This window comes from Phocoena phocoena, chromosome X (genome assembly GCF_963924675.1).
Source record: "Phocoena phocoena chromosome X, mPhoPho1.1, whole genome shotgun sequence".
NCBI classification, from domain to species: Eukaryota; Metazoa; Chordata; class Mammalia; order Artiodactyla; family Phocoenidae; genus Phocoena; species Phocoena phocoena.
The window spans coordinates 87,076,828-87,095,552 of NC_089240.1; the positions used below are offsets into that span (position 1 = coordinate 87,076,828).

The 18,725-nt window shown below is 49.0% G+C and overlaps 1 pseudogene; it reads right to left on the reverse strand.

Annotated features, from left to right (window-relative positions):
* Positions 1–4,886: 4,886 nt before the first annotated feature.
* Positions 4,887–12,155, reverse strand: LOC136142210 (nuclear RNA export factor 2-like; annotated as a pseudogene).
* Positions 12,156–18,725: the final 6,570 nt, after the last annotated feature.

Below are 18,725 nucleotides of genomic sequence, written 5' to 3' on the forward strand. Positions count from 1 at the left end.
AAAAATGTGCAGAAGATCTAAATAGATATTTTTCCAAAGGAGACATAAAGACGGCCAACAGGCACATGAAAAGATGCTCAACATCACTAATTACTAGAGAAATGCAAATCAAAACCTCACGAGTCAGAATGGTTATCATCGAAAAGTCTGCAAATAATAAATGCTGGAGAGGGTGCGGAGAAAAGGGAACCTCCTACACTGTTGGTTCGAATGTAAATTGGTGCAGCCACGTGGAGAGCAGTATGGAGGTTTCTTAAATAGCTAAACACAGAGCTGCCATAGGATCCAGCAATCCCACTCCTGGGTGTATATCCAGAAAGAAATGAAAACTCATACACACACACACACACACACACACACACACACACACACAGGACTATTACTCAGCCATTTGCAGCAACATAGTTGGACTTAGAGAATATTATACTTACTGAAGTCAGACAGAGAAAGACAAATATTATATGATATCACTTATATGTGGAATCTAAAAAATAATACAAATGAATCTATATACAAAACAGAAACAGTCTCACAGACATAGAATACAAACTTATGGTTAGCAAAGGGGAGAAGGAGGGGGGCGGGACAAATTAGGAGTATGAGACTGACAGATACAAGCTACTATACATAAAATAGATAAAGTAACAAGGAGTTATGGTAATAAAGTACGGGGAATTGTAATCAATATTTTTTAATAACATAATGGGAAATAATCTGATATCCGAATCACTTTGCTGTGCACCTGAAACTAACACAATACTGTAAATCAACTGTACTTCAATTTTAAAAAATACACACAAAAAATTCTGATTCTGATCATTTATAAGTACCTATTGGTCTTGAAAAGAGTCTAGGATTAAATGAGATAAAATGTAAAATCCCTTTCATATAGTAGTTGTGTACATGTTAATATCCTACCATTCAGGTTCTCTTTCCAAAGGGCAACAGCTTGTGCTGCTTTCTGGGTCCAGTTCAGCACCTCAAGAATCAACTAGTCATTGTGGCCCCCACACCCAGTCCTCTTGGCCCACGGAGTAGGATTTCATCCCTACCATCATCTTCATGTCCAATGGGGAGCATGACACAGCCCAGATTCCACATCAGGCGAGGTTTCCACTATCAGTCTTTTAAGCCCTGGAATTCTATCATCTAAAACAGGAGGCTGCTGCTTGATCTGTGTAGAGGGCAAAGTGTAGACATGTGACCCTGGAAAATTTACACATTCCGTGAGTCTGAGGTTGGCCCTCTGTAAAATGGGACTAAGGGCGCCTACTTCTCGACTTGTAAGAAGAAAAGGAGAAAACCTCAAAGAATGTCTGGCAGGCAAGAGGACTTTGAGATATATTACTCCTGGCCCACCTTGCCTCCTCTGTCCTATAAAATAGATTTGAAACAGCATCTGGAAATGTAGCAGCAAGAAGTGAACTTTGGTGCCATCTCATCATTTCCTTTTTCCTCATGCTTTCTTGTCCCCTTTTTTTCATTCTAGTTTGACCAGAGGCAATTTCTTATTGAGCCCCAGGAAGAAGGATTAGCACAGAAGAGCAAAGAACAGGAACAGGTCAGCTAGACAGAAGTCATCAAACGTATGTCCAGTTCCAGAGCCATCAACTGACCACAGGACCTGGGTTGAGTCTCTTCCCCTGTGTCGGCCTGAGTCCTAACATAGAAGTACACTCAATATAGAAACAGGGGTTAGGGGTGGGGCCTTTTCGGTCAGAAGACCAGGATTTGATACTGGCAACCATTACTGGCTGGTTGACTTATCTTGAGCAAGTAATTTATCTAATATGTGTGCCATAATTGTTGCTATCTTTTATTACTATTGTGGGTTTATTCTTTCAGTTTTACGAGTATTATTATTTTTCTTACCACCCAGCCAAGTGTGAATGGTAGGAGTGGTGATTAGCACAAAGTTAGGGACGAACCCAACTGAGGCTGGAGAATATAGGAAGTGAAGACAGAGAATGGAGGTGAAGTAAGCAGACAAGCCCTGGGCTCTCTCTGGGTGCCAGGCCCTGTGCCCAACCTTTCACGACTCAGGGAAGGTTCTTACCCAACAGCACTCCTGGTTCTCAGCTGCAGACAGTGGCGACCTGGGGGCTGCCAGGGAGGTGCCCAGATGAAGGACTATACCCTTATTAGCTCCCTCCCCACTGAAGACCACCAGAGCTGCCTCTCCATTGCCATCTCCCTGCTCTTGGCTTCTGGGTATTGGAGTAGGTACCCCGTGGAAACTTCCACACCTGACCCTTGAAGGGCTTTCTCCTCATACAAAAGATACTCTACCTTCCTCAGTCCTCAAAGGTTGTCCTGAACAACTTACATTCCCACCAACAGTGCAAGAGGGTTATGACACAGCAATCCCACTACTGGGCATATACCCTGAGAAAACCATAATTCAAACAGAGTCAGGTAGCACAATGTTCACTGCAACACTATTTACAATAGCCAGGACATGGAAGCAACCTACGTGGCCACTGACAAATGAATGGATAAAGAAGATGTGACACATATATACAATGGAATATTTACTCAGCCATAAAAGGAAACGAAATTGAGTTATTTGTAGTGAGGTGGATGGACCTAGAGTCTGTCATACAGAGTGAAGTAAGTCAGAAAGAGAAAAACAAATACCGTATGCTAACACATGTATATGGAATCTCAAAACCAAAAACGGTTCTGAAGAAACTAGGGGCAGGACAGGAATAAAGACGCAGACGTAGAGAACGGACTTGAGGACATGGGGAAGGGAAGGGTAAGCTGGGACGAAGTGCGAGAGTGGCATGGACTTATATACACTACCAAATGTAAAACAGACAGCTAGTGGGAAGCAGCTGCATAGCACAGGGAGATCAGCTCGGTGCTTGGTGACCACCTAGAGGGGTGGGTTAGGGAGGGAGGGAGGGAGATGCAAGAGGGAGGCGATATAGGGATATATATATATATATATATATATATATATGTAAATATATACATATGTATATATATATATATATATATACATATATATATATACACATACAGGATTCACTTTCTTACACAGCAGAAACTAACACAACGTTGTAAAGCAATTATACTCCAATAAAGATGTTTAAAAAAAAAAGTTGTCCTGCACACTAAGGAAGGGGGACTCTGAGGTAAAGAAGGAAGTGCCTGCCTCTCAGAGGTATGTCATCTCCACGTTTTTACCTGACATATTGTACTTTTATCACTAATGACTTTATACATTTCCTATACACAGCCCGTCGATACACACACACAAACACACACACACACGGAGATATGCTGTCAACTCCATTTGGTTCTACTTTACCTCCCCCGTGAAACTGAGCACAGTGAATGCTTTTCCAAGTTAATGAATGCATGTGCGCGTGTATGTGCACTATCATATTCATCAGTAGGGGTTTTGAGGGAGTACCCCTTGGGCCTGTTATATCCGGGGAGAACAAAAGGACCATTTCTCCAGGCCTGGAAGCCCACTGTCTAAAAGGGAGGCTGCTCCACTGTCCTCTAGAGAGGGCGAGGGATGGAACCTCATTCCCAAACTCCCACTTACCTGGATAGGTGATAGAAGCTATATGAGGAGGAGTCTGTCATCTGTGAAATGGGACTAATCTTTAACACAGAGCTGTCCTGACGGGTGAATGAGAAAACCTGGGGCCAAGGCAGGCACTGTGGAAAGGTGTTTCTCATTGTTTCTCCTAATGAGAATATAGATATCTTTATGAAGGAAGCAAATCTCCCTCTGGTATGCCTTGAGTTCAAAGTTTTAACGACAGAAGGATCTTCTTGGGAGACTCAGAAGCTCCTAAGAGCTGCCCCACATCGTGCCTCTGAGCAGACCCTAACCCAGTTCCCCACGCTGGGAAGACAGGCTTGCCTTTGATTCACCTGGTGAGCTCAGTGAGCGATGGCACCAGGGCAGCCAGCCGTAGTGTTTGCCTAACTGCTGCTCCTGGACTGCTCCGCCTGCTAATACGTTTATAGGAACATTCTAGACCTGTCTCCCATTCAACAGTGCAGGGGTCCTCAGATCATGCGTCATCCAGCCACGTCACACCACAGTTTCAACCATCTGCTGCCTCCCTGTGACACAAAAACCTAAAAAGTACTACCATTTCACTGAAATACGATTGTCCCTTCTTTCATTCACTAATAACTAAATATATATTCCGCTTAAAATTTATACTATTCCATTTGAGGTGTCTCATTAGCTCTGTAGTAGAAATAGGATAAGAAGGAAAATTAATATATGGGCAAATTTAAGAGTTAAAAATGAGCTGAGATGGCTCCTTCACATTAGCTGTTAACTTGCTCAAGTTTCAAGGCACTGAAGATTAAATAATCCCTCCTTGGACCCCTCTTCCCCATTCAGCTACAAGCCTCTCTTTCTCATTGTCTCAGTCTCTCTATTTCCTTCTCTCTCTCCCTCTCATGATGAGATCTCATTTTCTGTAGATAAATATAGAAATATATAAACGTGCATAATAAATATGTAAACACCTATGTAAGCAAACTTACAGGAAGATATGATGAAGGTGAAAACATTCAACGGTTACCTCTGGGAGGTATGTTTTGGGGTAATGATATTTTTCCCTTCCACATACACTGTGACATATATGGTGGAATGAACCTCATGCACACTCCTGAACACCCAACTGTCTGTTAATACAGAAGCAGCATCCATGAAATTAATAAAAATAATACAAGGCTGCTCAAAATAACTAGGTAGCATTATATGTACCACGGATGAAATGTTCAGATTAAAAATGACTGAAATAAACAAGGAAAACAAATTACCTTCAAGTTCCCATTAATCACTCCTCTACTCCTCCCAGCTCCCTCCTATCCCCATGCAACCCCAGCACTCACTTCTGAGACCACTAGCGGTTCATCTCAGATGGGGTGGAGGATGCCTGCATAATGTTCTGCTGCTGCTGGGAGAGGGGTGCATGGAGCTGGAGGTGGGTGTAGACAGTGGGGTGGAGAACACACTGTGGGTCTCACTGGGGTCGGCATCCCTCACAAACAGCTCGTCATTCACGATGCACAGACTGAAGGAAAAATGGGCCCTCAGACAACTGATGGATGCACACCCACACCCCCAACACTGACTCTGCTCCCACTGGCACTCAGCAACCAGATTCCTTCCACGCGCCTCCCGTTTCTGTCTCCCAGGTTCCTTGACTGGTACCTCCGCCCCTCCCCGCAGAGCCCACCTTTGGAGGGACTGTCTACCACCTTCACTTGATTTATAGGTTCATCCCCAACCCAGGGGCAATTTCGCATTTACCCTTTACCACAGTGCAAGGAGTGGACAGTCTGATCCCCATTCTCGGAAGACAACACTGAGTCACACAGAGGTCATGTGAATTGACCAAGGTCACACAGCGAGTGAGTGTTGGGTCAAGGAAAGAACCCATAGGCCGATCCCAGAGCCCACGCTCTTCCTAACCACTAGGCTACACTGCTCCTGGGATCTCCCTGCTGGCTTTCCACAATACTGAGTAAACCTAAGGTCTGCACCACCACATTCCCACGCCCCTGAGTCCAAGCGGGGATGGGCATTCCCGCCCACAACAGGGCTCTCACCTGGCGTAGCGGGCAGGGGTAGCGATGAAGGTCCGGGTGAAGGCACGCACACAGCCCTGAGAACTTCCTTCCACTTCAACAACAAACAAATTACAGCACCCCTTACAGCTGCATGTGCTGTACACGCTCACATGGCGGTCCCCAGTCAGGGTGTGACTGGACACTCATGCTGAGAGGGCAGTTGTTCACGGGGGCCAGGGTGTCGGGAATGGGGAGGGCAACTGTAGGAGCAGTCTGCGCCCAGTGACAGGGCCCCTGACGACCACTACACAAGTTCATGGGATGCATTTTTCACAGCTGCCCAAGAGGTGGATACTACTACCCAATTTTGCAAATGAGGAAACTGAGACCTTAAGTAACGGCCCAAGTTCTCAGAGTAAGTATCTGGGTTGAGAGCCACCAAATGCCACAGCCTGTGTCCCCAAAGCCCAGGGTGTGCAGGGCAGACAGGCATGGACACAGCTCAGACCTGGATTGTCTGTGGGAAGCCTGAGGGCAGGAGAACACAGTGGGGAAGGGGAGGGGAGAGGAGGGGCGGGGAGAGTAGGGGAGGGGAGGTGGGGGAGGGCAGGTGGGGAGGGGAGGGGTGGAATGCAGGGAAGGGAAGGGAAGGGACAGGAGGGGGAGGGGAAGGGAAGAGAAGAGAAGGGGAAGGGAAGGGAAGGGGTCAGGGAAGCTAGGTGGTTCTGGGAGTGAGCCTGGCCAGGGGGAGGCAGCAGTGGGGCATCTGCGCTGGGGGTCTACACACACTCACCTGCCTTGAACACCCCGCTGACGGAGAAGCAGAGCATCGTTTTCTGAAAGGGAAGAGCCCAGGTGCCCAGTCACCACCTCCACCTCCCACCCACCTGCGGCTTCCTGGGCCCACCCGAGGGAGGAAGCAGGCGCTCACCGTCTGGAACCACGTGTCCACCACGAAGGAGCTGAAGGCATGCTGAGTCTTGGGCAACACACAGAGGGTGTGCACAATGACACGTTTTGTGTGCTTCAGCAGCTGGACCCGCAGGTCTGTGAGGGGAGGGGAAGCGAGCGAAGGTCAGGGGCTGCCACGCCCTGGGCCCTATGATTGACCCCTTCACCACCCTTTCCCACCCAGTCTTCCCATCACACACTCACAGGGGTGCTTGAGCTTCTTCATATTCCTGCTGTCCTTGAAATACTCGCACAACCTGCTTCTAGGAGACAAAGAGCAACAGTGGGTGGTGGGTGATTGCAGGAGCTGGCCTGTGTCTGCTAGGGAGCCACACGGCCTGGGAGCACAGCCTGTGCTGTGATACTCACGGGGCTGGGTCCTCGGGGTGGAAGGGAATCGTCAGGGAGAAGCAGGCCTCCTCGTGATAAGCACCCGCGAGAACCTGTCTGTCTCCATAGTCATGGATCAAGTAGTACCTAAGGAGGAGCAATGAAGACAGTCTATCTGTGTGGTCTGGACCTCAAATGAGACTTGAAAACTCCCCTGAGCAGACCCGTGCTTAGGTGGCCTCACCTGTCCTAGCCCTCCCCTTGCTCAGCTTCCCTGAGGTACTTACTGCTTCAGGAATTGCAGGACTAGGCTCTTCAGCTTATCAGATACAAAGCAGCTTCCCTGGAATCAAATGGCACTTGAGACTATGCAGTAGAGAAAGGCTCCCTGCAACACCCCAAATGTTTGATCCTCTTCCTCACCTTGCAGGGCTTTACTATGTAGGGAGTGTCAACGTCAACGGTCACTGGTGACGGTAACTCCTGGCCATCCTGGAGAAGGGAAGAGGAAGTCAGCAGTGGAGACCAGGGGAGTGGCCCTGGATGATCCGGGAAAAGGATGGGCCCAGGAGGGTGAGGGTCAGAGGTCAGGTGTGAAAGGGCCCTGGAAATTCCATGGGAAAGCTTACAGTGGATGTCTTCATCATGAGGTCCTGGAAGTCTCTAGTGTTATATTCAACTTGTGTGTGTGCGTGTGTGTACTTATGGGTATTTTCCCAGCAAGTGTATCCATGTCATTTTCAGGAGTCCATGTCCCCCAAAATGGTTAAGGTTCCGATGCTAATATGTGATCTAGGCAAGACCCAAAGGGCTTGAGGGCAGGTGCAGAGGCCACCGACATTCGAAAGAGACAATGATTTACGTAGGCACTTACCAGGCGTAACAACTTCGGGAAACATTCTCTGATGGCCCTGTCCAAAACCAAAAATAGAGAACAGGTGGTTGATAGTTCAAGGTTGCAATGCTTCCTTTGAGTTAAAACAGTAATACCATAAACAGAGATCAGTGTGTTCTGGCCAATCCAGCAGCACCCTTTGCCCACCTCTGCTCCTGATTTTAAGGGTTTTCAGTCCACTTGCCTGTTGAGCACTGAGCATCTGTCATCTTACTGTATGAAAGGCACTGTCTCCTCATCTCTCTCAGTACCTTCACTTTAATATTCCTTCCCTTCCTCCCTTCCTCTCCTTCGCCTAGGTAGCTCCCACCCAGATTACTCGGACTCCCTTCTCCAGTGCCACAGGGACCAGCATTTCAAACCCGTGCTGCAGGGCTTCCTTCTCCTCCCTCCTTTCCTCCAGGGCCCACTGAAGGCTGTGGGGAGAAGAGGGGATGGAGTGGGAGCCCGGGGCTCTGCTACCTCACTGGGGGTCCAGCACTCTGGCAAGACCTGGACACCCCCCAGGGATGGCCCAGGATGCTGGGCCCGCGAGGTGAGTGAGGTGGGGCTCAGGGAGGGAGATGGAGGGGATGAAGACAGAAAGGGAGTGAAGGTAGGAAGGGAGAGATGAAAGAGACATAGGGGCACAGAGACAGGGGAGAGAGAGACAACAAAGGGAAGGGAAAGAAGCTCTCCCGTGGTCGGGGTCAGGGAAGAAGAGAGAAGGAAGGGGAAACGGCACACCGGTTGCGGCTCTTCACCTGCCCCAGAATCGCCCAGACACACCGGGTAGGAATGGAAAATATGCACATGTTGGGCTGGGGGCCCACTGGATGCTAGCTGAAACTTTGTCACCTGTGTGAGCTCAGCCAGACTTGGGCATGGGAAACCGAGCAGCCATGGGGGCAGATCTTCCTCAGAAAGAGGAAAGGGTCAGGTCCCAGCTCAGTATGGGGCTGAGGATCCGTGGCCCCCTCTGATGATCACTGTCTTCTCTCCCGATGACCCCTGCACCTGTCTGAGTTGGTTCTTTATCTGAGGAATCATACCTGTCTCAGGCTGCCCAGGGCTCCTGTGAAGGACCAGGCAGAATGATGTGACATGTGCAGGGAGGGACGGGAAGTGCCCCTCAGAGGCCTGTCCTTCTGTCTCCTCTACCACCTCTGCCCTCTGCCTTCCACTCCTGCCTCGGGAAGCCCTCTGATCACTGGCGGGGGCCCACGTCTGGCCCCTTGACTCAGGGAGCCCTGCTTTTTCCCAAGGAGGGTCCAGCTCCTGGCACTGGGCCAGCAGAATGGATGTCATGACAGCAGCCACCCATGGCCTCAGCCCTCAGCATGGCACAGGAAAGCCCCCATGTCAACATGGGAGAGGAGGGGGGATCCCTTTTGAGGAAGGGGAAGAGGGCCCCTCTCAGAACGGGGGAGGCAAACCCCATCTCAGCACGAAGAAGGAAGGCTTCTCTCAGCAAGAGGCCGTGGGCTGGAGGACCCTTCTCAGTCCAGGGCGCCAGCATCTGGATCAAGGCTGGTCGCTCCTGGTCCTGGTGAGGAGGAGAAGCCCTGCTTCCTGGGGCACACTCTTGGGAGGCCTTGCTGGAATATAGCTGGGCGCAGAGAGCTGGAAACAGACCCCAGAGCGCCTGCAGAGGTGCGCAGGTCAGGGGAAGGAAACTCCTCACTGGTGATAGGCACAGAGAAAGCAGAAGGTGGGGCCTGTGATCCTCCAGAAGACCAGGGCTGCCACCTTTGGCAAAGGGGCACTGTCACAGATAGTCTAGGCTCCCATGGGTGAAGGTCACCGAGAAGGGTGACAGGGTGTTCACACTGACCTTACATAGGTGGATTGGTCTGGGAAGGTGTCACACAATGGGTTCCCTTGCAGCCACAGCTCTTCAAGCTTCAGCCCTTGCATCTTGCTCAACTCCCACACAGACGTCAGCTGAGAAATATGGCGCGGAAGTGGGAAAAGGAATCCCAGGGAAAGAGGGACATCTGGATCCCTGCACCCCCAGACCCCTCCCTCCCACACAGGTACCTTCACCTGCCTCCTGTCATCACTCTGATGGCCACTAACATGCTCGCCCCCCACTCTCAACCCAACTTTGACCTGGCTCCCTCTTCTCACCTCATTTTTGGAGAGGTTCAGGATCTTGACCGTGGGGGCCATCTGTATAATGTCAGACAGGCCATCCAGCTGGTACAGTTTGTTGCTGCTCAAGTTCAAGGACAACAGCTTTGGGGCAAGAAGAGGTAGAGTGAAGGTTACTATCTAGGACCTTGGAGACAAATCTGCCCTCCACCCCATCCCTTCCACCCCCTACCCTAATACCAGCACTGGGCCTACAGCCTCACCTCAGGGAAATACTTTTCGATGACCTGCAGGGTGGCAGCCATGCAGTTTCTTCGATTCAGAAATATATCAATATCATAGCACACCAAGTCTTCAGGAAGGAGAGGGGAGGGAATAGGATGGCTGAGTGGGGTGTGAGGACAGCACCAGCCCCTCCCCGCGTTACCATCCCTAAGTCGCCCTCCGGGAAGACCCCTCTGCCCTCACCCGCCCTAGAATTACTGCTGTCAGCCGTACCTGGGTCAAGGCGGAGCCTCCGGAGATCAAGAGCTTGCTGGGAGACATCAAATCGTTTGCTCAAGGTCAGCTGCGGAGAGATGGAGAGAGCCGCTCTGAGGCTGTGGTGGTTGCAGGGAAATCGGGGGCGAGGGGGACGGGGTCTGGAGGAAGGAGAGTTGGGTCTGAGCGCTGGCACACTACTTGCCGTGAGTCTCCATTACCTTTAGCTGCTCAATTTCTTCTGGCTTCAACTTATCCCGCACAGAGTAGGGGACAGCGGAGGGGCTGACAAAGACAGGTATCTGCAGGAAGAAGAGGTGGGGTAAGCACCAGGAACTCTAGTTCCAAAGAAGACAACCAGCCCCTGGCCTGTACTCCTTCCTCAGGATGAGGTACACGTAACGCCCTCGACACACCTTTCGGCTCTCCTCGTCACGAATCTTGTAGCTGACATCCATCAATGCAGAGGCAGTGCTAGCTTCCTGGACAAAGAACTGAGCCCCATTTCGCATAAAGTGGAACTACAGGGATTGAATGCAACAGCAATAGTATCAGAAGCCAACAGACCCTGCTGAACCAGGTCTCTCTCTCTCCCCCTTCCCTGTGCCCACGCATCTCGCTTCGGCATCCTCTCTTACGTCCACTGGAGTGAAGGGGACACTGCAATGGCTCTGGATTGACTTCATTAGCCATGTCTTGTCATACTTTATCGCACAAGGAATCTAAGGATGAAAAGAAGGCATGGGAGAGAGGACAGACAACAGGGAATTTAGGCTGTAGGAGGAACCTTTTCCTGTTCTTTTCCGGCCTTCTACTGAGCTTGAAAGGGCTTGTAAGGAAGGGACCACTGGCATGATTTCTTATGGGTGTGCATAATACGGATTTCCTAAATACTCTTCTCTCCAGTCAAACTCTCTTCCACATAATCAAGGTGTCAGAGATGATCTTCCTTTTATAAATTTCCAGGAGATCCTACCAAGCGCACACACTGCTTGTCCCTCAGACAAGGTCTCCAGAGGATCGACCCTCTGTCTCCCACACTCAGCTTGCCAAACTGAGACCTCCAATGTGGAGTTGCTCCATATCCTTGGCAGTAGTTTCCACCTTTGCTTTGAGACAGGCTCCTCCGTTCTCCTCACGGTCAGCCTGTTCCCTTTACATTGCTTCTCCGAACCTGCCCTTAGATGAACAAGACTGTTAACTCCTGGTAATAAAAAGGACAGATTACAAACTGTCCCCAGGGAAAGAAACCAGCATCTCTACATGAGACCAACACAACTCCCCCTGCCTTTTCTCTCCTGCACATTCCATACGTTTTTCAGCATACTCACTGTGACCCTGAACCAGCTGCCTGGGGTTCCATCTTGTGTGTTCTCCCCCATTTCACTCTCCAGAGGTTTTCTGTTTCTGCACACAGTAGTACGCATGTGGCCTTCACTGTGCCATTTCACTCCTCTCTTGTTGCCTCGGATGGTACAGGGAGAGCTGCAGGGGGCACATGTAGAGAAGGATGGTGAGTGGCCATAAGTGCTAAGAAAGTCTTCTGTACACCCTCGTCTCTTTGACACCAGCTCTACAATTAGGATTGCTCAACCATTATTTCACTTCTAGCATGCTTCAGTTTTGCAGTGAGAGAAGAAAAACAAGTCCACGGAGCGTGAGAGAGGTGCATCGTCCCAGGGGCTGCTGTGCACAAACCCTGCTGCCTGGTCACTTACTGTCTTACTTTGGGGTCCTCCTGGACATCCCTCTTCACCACGTTTCCATCATCCTCCTGGAGGTGTGAGGGCTGAGGCTTACATCTATCATGTTCACAGTGAGGGCTCCTCTCACCAGAATTACCTGGGAAATAACTCCAACCTTTCTTTCTTCCTTGAGGTGATCTACCACCATCACCGTATTCTGAAAAGAGGAACAAAAATACAAGTTTGCAGACACATCTGTGGTCCACTTACCACGTACCATGTCTTAGGCTAACAGCATGGTAGGGCAGGCAAAGTGCCAACCTGGCCTAAGGGACCAGTCCCACAAGCCTCAGAAACGACACTCTTCTGCCTGTCCAGAGAGGACAGCCTTATCCGACAGATGGCACTATCAGGAGAAGAATCGAGGAGGAGCAGGATGAGGAACAGGACGACAAGGAGGACAAAGAGGGAGGAGAAGGAGGAGAGGACAACTGCGCTGAAACTTTTAAAACAGTGGAGCAGGACTGATAAAGAACCGAGGTGTATGCGTCCATGGGTTAGACTGGACACCAGTCATATATATACCAGGAAGGCACCCGAATCTTGCTTTCTCTCAGGACTTTCCAGCAACCACACCAATACCTCTCTCGTGCTTCCCAAATCCAATGAGCCGCCAAACCGATTCCACTAACAACCAGCAAGCTAGCTGGACTTCCTTTGCCAGTGCACTTGGAGCTTTAATGTCAGGTGGCACTGATGTAACGGCCTCCTGAACTGTCTCCCTCCCTCCAGCCTTGCCCTGAACAATACTCTGTTGGAAAGAGCCAGAGTGAGCTCTCTATTGGGCCAGCCTGAAATGCCTTTCAGCTCAGCAGGCAACTCTTCCTAACTTCAGCCCTTTTCTAACAAGGGTTTGAATGATAACCTGGAATGATGTGTCAACCACCATTTCCCAGTGTTTAGGGATTCTTCTTTTTGCTTTCTATTACTGGTGGCTAATTTGATTCCATCATGGCCAGGGAACACACTCTGGGAGATTTCAAGTGTTGTTTTTAAATAATTTTATTTCTTTATTTATGGCTGCGTTGGGTCTTTGTTGCTGCACACGGGCTTTCTCTACTTGCGGCAAGCGGGGGCTACTCTTCGTTGTGGCGCATGGGCTTCCCGTTGCGGCGCCTTCTCTTGTTGCGGAGCTTGGGCTCTAGGCACGCGGGCTTCAGTAGTTGTGGCACGCGGGCTCAGTAGTTGTGGCTCGAAGGCTCTAGAGCGCAGGTTCAGTAGTTGAAGCGCACGGGCTTAGCTGCTCCGTGGCATGTGGGATCTTCCTGACCGGGACTCGAACCTCTGTCCCCTGCACTGGCAGGCGGATTCTTAACCAGCACACCACCAGGGAAGTCCCTCAATTCTTTCTGAATTTACTGATGCTTGTCTGATGGTCGAGGAGATGGTCTAACTTGGTGAATGTTACAGAGACCCTCGGGGAAAAACCTGTACTCTGCTGTTGGTGGGCGGACTGTTCTCTTTATGTCATGCAGATCTCGTTAGTTTACTGTGTTATTCAGGTCTCCTATATCCTTGCTGATTTTCTCTCTAGTAATTCTGTCACTTGCTAAGAGGGAGGTGGGTGTGGAAGGCCCCCACTATAAATATAGATCTGGCTCTTTCTCCTTTCAGCTCCACCCGTTTTTCCTTCGTGTACTTTGAGGCTCTGTTGTTTGGTGCGTACACATTTAGGAACTTTATGTCTCCCTGGTGTACTGATCCTTTCATCATTCTGTAAGGCCTCTCTTTGGCTCTTGCTCATTTTCTTTACTCTGACATCTACTGCACTGGATACTGAAGCTACAGCCACGCTTAGAAAGTGTCCTGGTTATATCTCACCTTGTATTCACTCCTAGCAGTTGTGTTGCTGTTCACCCCTCCACCCACAAGTTCTCTTCTCCAACATATCTAATTCACCATGGGAAAAGATTTGGAAGTTTTTCAGCACCCGCAGAAATAAGATCGTGTCAATTCTCTCTCCCATGGGTGGATTCACTGAGGATATTTTATTTTTAACGCATTCCACTGAAACAGTGAACCAGCAGATAATCATACTAGTGGCTTGTGGGGAGGGAGGATTATGGTAATTACACTGTTACAAACCAGCTTCCTTTGGGTTGTAATACTTAAGGTTCTCTAGGTTTTTGTGCTGTGCCTTTTGTACATTAACTATTCCATGTTGTCTCAGGGCACGCTTATGAGCAAAGATCCGCCCACTGCTGATCACTTCACGATGGAGTGATTACGACCAGGCCTCAGATGAACTCCTCTGGGGAGCCCTCGCTTTCCCTGTGTGGCCCGCTGCCAGGGCAATCCTGCTACTCACAACCTTGGGACTTTCCGTGTGTGGCACTGGAAGTGAAAGGAAACACAGATAGGGCATTTGACCCACAAATGCCACTTGCTCAGTCCCCAAACCTCGGAGGGGGCCTGGCGTGCTCTCTTTCTCCCACACTCCACATCCAACTGGTCAGGAGATTCTCTCGGCCCCTCTCTCAAAGTATGTCCAGAAGCCAGCCACTTCTCACCACCTTCATTACCACCACCCTGGCCAAGATACCAACAGCTACCTCCTGGACTGTACTGCTGTCCAGCTGGCCCCTCTGCTTTCATCCTTGCTCCCTTACCTGTCTCTTTTCAACCCAGCAGCAGAGAGCAAGTCAAATCATTTCACTCCTCTTCTCAACACCACATAACAGTGGTTTGAAGCCCACCAACATGTTCAAAGGCCAGGAGTTCATAATGACACTCATCAACAATAACAACAAAGAGGAACCTTATTGGTGACCTTTGGAGAATGCCGGGCAACCAACTCGTTTTCAGGAAAATCCAGCAATGAAAGGGAAAAATTCACATTTTAAAGGGAGCAGTAAGGGCATGTGGTCTACGTACGGTGTATAGGAAGAGTCAGAGTCATTTGCAAGAACCCACTTTCCTTCCGAAATAACGTTGCCGAGGGGAAAGCGTAAAAGGGAGCTATATAACAGCTACCGCAGTGCCCCAGCTGACCAACTACGTCGGGTGCCTGAACAGGGCTAGAGACCTCCCTCATCAAGGTGATTCAGACACAAGCAATCTCAGACATCGACTTGTCAAGTATTTGATAGAATAATCCAGTGAAGTTCTGTCACTTACTGCGTATGTGATTTTAGGCGAGTAGTTTACCTCTCTGAGCCTCAATTCCATCATCCGGTAGTGCTGTTTGCCAGGTGTTTCCATTGGTCCCTGTTCCGGCGACCTGGAACAGCTGGTACTTCTTGACCTCCTTTGTTTGGGCAGGGCTGTGTATGTGACTGGTTCTGGCTAATGGGCTGTGAGTGACATGTGCTATTTCTGGGCCAGAACATACGCTTGTTGGATTGAGACCTTGCAGGGTCCTCTTCCCCTCAGGCACAGAGACTGACAACTTTCTAGATGAAGGCTGCTCTGTCAGTTTGGGTCTCCAAGTCATTCCAGTAAGAATGGCTCAGACCCCCAAAGCCCACCATCCTGTGAGGGGCATGCACCTGCCATGGACATGTAGTCGAAGTGAGGAATGAGCCCCTGAGATACGGGGACTGTCTATTACCACAGCATAATCTAGCCTATCTTGATTCTTGTATCTTATCTGTAAATTAAAATAACATCCTCTCAGGATTTTTCTGAGGATTAAATGAGAAAACTGGTATGACAAGGTTGCCACAGTGATTGACATAAAACAGGAACTCAAAAAATAGCAGCTATAATGATTAAATAATAATAACAAACTAGTTTTGAAAAAGACTGGATAATTGGTATAAAATGAGAGCTATTTCATCCACTCATCCTTACGGGTAAGTTGTATCACTTCTTCAAGAGTGGGGCATTTTATTTTATTTTTAAGACTTCTAATGACTAGCACATATGCACTTATTGCTTGCCGTCATGATATCAGAAACATAAATTGAGGTTATATGTAAAGAATGAAAAACTGGAAAGATTAAGCAAAAGAGAGAATGACTAATGACATAAGATAACATGAGTTAGCAATAAGTGGTTTCTTAATGACAAGAACAGATTATAATTATTAGTAAGCATACATTCTTCTTAGTAAACAAAGGTACAAGGTATTAATGCGGCAGAAGAGATATACTTTGAACAGGCTTTCCCAACAGGTTTTCTGAGGAACACTAGTACTTTCCACAGTGGTCTGTGGAAAAATGTTCCTTTCCCATATAGCTTGAGAAAACTACCTGCTACAGACTGAATGTTTATGTACCAACCTAGTCTCCAAGGTGACAGTATTTGCAGGTAGAGTCTTTGGTAGGTGATTAGGTCACGAGGGAGATGCCGTCATGAATGGGATTAGTGCCTTTACAAAAGAGGACCCAGAGAGCTCCCTTGCCCTTTCTGCCATGTGAGGATACAGCGTGAAGACAGCCCTTTATGAACCAGGAAGCAGGCTCTCACCAGACACTGAACCTACTGGTGCCTTGATTTTGGACTTCACAGACTCCAGAACCATGAAAAATAAATTCTTGTAATTTGTAAGCCACCCGGTCCACGGTGTTCTACTACAGCAGCCTGAACAAGCTAAGACACTATCCTATTCTTTGAGATTCAAGTGGCATATTATCTTTAAAATATGACAATATAGAAATCCTTTGTACCTTCATTATTGTATGTCCCATATTTCTTCAATGGATAAAAACATTTTTGTTGCTGCTGTCTCTCAGACATAGTGTCTTGTAGAGCAAACCTGAAAGTGCTGAAATGAGAGGAAAGAAATGGCTATTATATAATACAAAATATATGTATCACCCCTTTAACCATCTCTCAAACCATATTTAAATCCCTCACAAATGTAAACACCATCTCTTACTTGCTGCATTTTACTCATTAAGTACCATCTACGTGATTTTTATGAAATGTATCATCTATAATTTTACTTAATATGGTTTTCTTAAATAAATTCACTGTTTTTTCCCACATGAAGGAAAGGGGAGAGCTTTCAAGGAATTTAACAAGGAATGGTTAGAAAATCAGGAGGAAAATCAGAAGCCAATAGTGTCTGGCTGGACTAATTTAAGCCATTTAGAGGGTCCAAGCGGAAAAAGATTATGGCATCCCACCCCCCACACACTTTGAAAAGCTACTGATCGGCAAAGCAAATACAGAAAACAAATTCTGAACCTTAAGGTGCTGGCTACTTCCACACTTTTACTGAAAAAATATCAAATTAAACAAAGTCTCTCTCCTTGCCTCTCTCTACAGAACAAATTAAGAGACAAAAATTCACATCAGATTTGAAATCATCGATACGAACTGGCATCTAGGATTTCTCTGGTGTTCCTAATAACAAACGTGGTCTGAGGAGCACAGAGGATGCCATCACATGGCAGGCAGTGAATACGAATATGGAAGAGAGATAAGCAAGAGTAGGGCTTTAATGTGGGGGTTGGGAACGAAGGGGGAAGGGAGGGGTCCACCCAGTTTCCCGAGCCTAGCTGCTGAGAGCAGCCCACGAACGCCTGCCGCCCGCTGTCCCGCCAATTCTGAGTAAACCTCTAGTACCGGCGGGCGCCCCTCCTACCCGACTACCGCCTACCGTCTACCGCCTACCGTGGCAGAATATGAAAGCCGGTGGAAAGGTTGGCATCAGAGCCAGAGCCTCATCAAAGTTCCCCCTCAGCCAGGACAAGTACCTTAATTCTAAACGTCTTCTTCACCTCTCGGTCTGACTCCTCAGAAGGCTAAGCCGAGCTACCCACCATTCGGCAGGCTCTCCACACGCTGAAAGGGCGCCCCCCTCGGTCGCGACCTTACGGCGTCACGTGACTGCGGGACCTACGTAACGTAACGTAACGTAACGTAACGTACCGTAATGCACCGCTGTGGGGCCCTACCTGACTTCCAGGGGCTTGGCTGGCGGAGGCCACGGAGTAGAAGGATGCAGGTGACCTCAGGGTTCAGGAGCTCTCAATCGTGAACTGGGACCAAGAGAAGTGAGCCTCAGGAGACCACAGCATGTCCCATGACCGTAGAATATACACAACCAACAGCCGAAGGGTAGGTGCGGTGTTCACGTGACGGCAGGCGCTTTGCCTGCCATGTGATGGTAGCGGCCACATCCGTGTTGACTCAGGGATCTGAAGATTCTGGTAGCCAGCAATCTTCACGAGATAGAGATGGCTGAGCCTGATGTGTGACCAAGGGGGATATGTGACCGACCATAGCATCCATACGACTCTCAGAAGCAGGTCACCTTTGTGACTTGGAGGGCTGAGGCTTCCACATGCCACTAGCTAGTGAGGGCCACGTGACAGGATGAATCCACATGATGGGCAGGGTTTAGGAGTCTGCCATGCTCTAGCAACTTGAAAAGCTGGATCTACCACATGATCATAGTGGCAATAGGTCCAGAGAGACTACACAAGCTCAGGGTTTAAGGGCTCATGGTGCTGACATGGCCAGTAGGTCTGGGCCTGCCACATAACTGTCAGGGCCTGCCACTTGATGGCCGCATCCGCGTGACCATAGCCTTAGGAGCCCACGGTGCTCAAAAGCTGGGTCAGCCTCCTGAGTGTAGGATAGTGACAGTAGGGTTCTCCCGGCTGCATGTTTCAGGAGGCCGTTCTCTTCGCGAGACCTGGAGATCTGAGATTGCCCACATTCCTGGGCTTCCCGTTGATGGTGGTGCCTCTGGATGATCTTCCTCAGAACACAAGCTGGCTTCACCTGCCCCAACCCCCTTT